Genomic DNA, 2,026 nt, shown 5'->3' with positions numbered 1-2,026 from the left:
CTCATCCCATCAACCCTTGAATCTTCTCTGGAGGCAGCACCAGGATCCTCAGAGTCAGGGAAGGACAGGGGCCATGGGCACAGCACAGAGCCAACAGGACCAGATCTGAGATGAGAGCCTGTGGATCCCTCCTCTGTGTGGATCCTGAAATTCAGGGTTAGCTGGGGAAAGATGGGAAAGATGGGGAGAACTCTACGGAGGCCCCTGGAAGGAGGCAGGAGCTCAGGAGAGTTTCGTTCATATATTTAGCCCACAGTGTCCTGAGAGCAGGGCCCTTGTTGTGTCTGGTGGGGACAAGAATGGGAAAACACCTCCTACTGCTGTCACACGTGGGCATCCTGAGGAGAACCAGACAGGAAGCACTCACAGGAAAAGAATAGACTCGGTCCTCCATATGAACTAAAGATGCAAAAAATAAACACAGAAGACAAAGTAAAGAGCCACAGTCATGACAGCAGCCTGGGCTGCTCATAATCTTGAGGATAGGACAAGGCTCTGGCCATCCTGTGTGCCTGTGATCATCAACTCTCATCATATGCTTCACAGTGATGAAGAGAGCAGAGCCCGGAGGTGACAGAGGTGGGGGTGACCATATCAAAGATAATAACTGACTGAGCTCACCTGGACACAGCCCTGTTCACACTCAGCTCACAGAAACCAACCGCCTCCTGTCCCACCAGATACACACAGTATAGTGACTCAGGTTCTGGAAGGTTCTCCATCTGCCAGTTATGCCCTCCACAAAGTCTAAGTAGTCTCAATCCTTAAATTTACCTGTCAATCAACCCTCAGGTCAGGATGAGAAAATGAAGTTCACATTCAGATTTTTTTGAGTATTTTTTTAAAAATATTTTATTTCTATGAGTACACTATAGCTGTCTTCTGACATACCAGAAGAGGGCATTGGATCCCATTACAGATGGTTGTGAGCCACCATGTGGTTGCTGGGAATTGAACTCAGGACCTCTGGAAGAGCAGTCAGTGCTCTTAACCTCTGACCCATCTCTCCAGCCCAGAGCTGTGTTTCTTACCCACTGTGTGGTTCTCAACCTTTGAGGACATGAAAGCGAGAGCTTCCTCTCCAAGAAGTACATGCCACTCTGACAGATTTTCACATTTATTTCAGAGGTAAACTCTGTAAAACTTTGATGGCCGTTACAGGTGTCAGGCCAAGCAAAGCTCAGGTTCTGGAAAGGGCTGTCCGGCCATATTTAGCTTCCTGGGATCCTCGGGCCTTGGCTTGTTGGGCCTGGTGCAGTCGGTCTCATTGTTTTCCCCAACTCCAATGCTGTTCACGCTTCTTCTTCAAGCCATCCCTCCGAAGCAGGAACACCATCTTTACCCTGGGCACCCGTGGTGCTGTCATCTCACCGGCCAAGCTGGAGGCCCCCATCCTGGTGCCCCATACTGCCCAGGGTGGAGAGCAGAGGGTATGAGAGGCAACCCCTCCATGGCCAGAGATCAGTTCTCTAAGTGTTACTTTGGGGCCATGGACTTAGAGGTGGGCAGAAGGAGACTGGCTGGGGCGTGACTGTCCGGAGGCAACAGTTGAAGTAGATGTGGGGGCAGCAGTCAGTGGGGAGGGCTTTTCTTGTGATCTGTGTCCCATCTTCAGTGCCTGTTCAGGGTGCTCCTCTCTGCCTGGAGATTGGGTGTGTGGTCTTGTGAGCTCTGATTACTAAGCTGTGCTGAGTCTCCACATCCACAGGGTCAGTGTGAGACCCATTCGTGTCTTTCTCTGTCTCAGTGTATCCGTCAAGCGATCATCCGAGTCCAGCACTAAGCTCTCCTCCCAATTCTTGCCGCGAATATCTTTTCATTTGTGAAATATTCGTCATGTCTGGCCTGGCTGCACATGACCTGTTCCACGCTGTCATGGGCTGCCCGCTCTCCATGACACTGGTGAGCTTCCAAATTCTGGGCCTTTGCACAGGCAGACAGCAACTCCTGGAGAATGAGTGTTCTCTAAGCCTTGGCCCTGGAGCTCCCATCCCAAGCTCAGCCCCAGCTTCTGCTGTGGGGAACT

The 2,026-nt window shown here is 51.2% G+C and overlaps 1 pseudogene across 1 annotated transcript in view; it reads left to right on the top strand.

Moving 5' to 3' along the window:
* Positions 1 to 1,258: 1,258 nt before the first annotated feature.
* LOC115030263 overlaps positions 1,259 to 2,026 on the top strand; it is a 2,377-nt pseudogene continuing 1,609 nt past the window's right edge. Inside the window, exons 1-2 of the transcript XR_003835851.1 lie at positions 1,259 to 1,430; positions 1,748 to 1,902. The product of XR_003835851.1 is annotated as a vacuolar protein sorting-associated protein 52 homolog (transcript). The remainder of the gene's footprint in view (positions 1,431 to 1,747; positions 1,903 to 2,026) is intronic.

Source organism: Mus caroli, unplaced genomic scaffold (genome assembly GCF_900094665.2).
Source record: "Mus caroli unplaced genomic scaffold, CAROLI_EIJ_v1.1 scaffold_16689_1, whole genome shotgun sequence".
Taxonomy (NCBI): Eukaryota; Metazoa; Chordata; class Mammalia; order Rodentia; family Muridae; genus Mus; species Mus caroli.
Note: the sequence above shows the minus strand (reverse complement) of the source record. Positions and strands in the feature narration are given on the sequence as shown.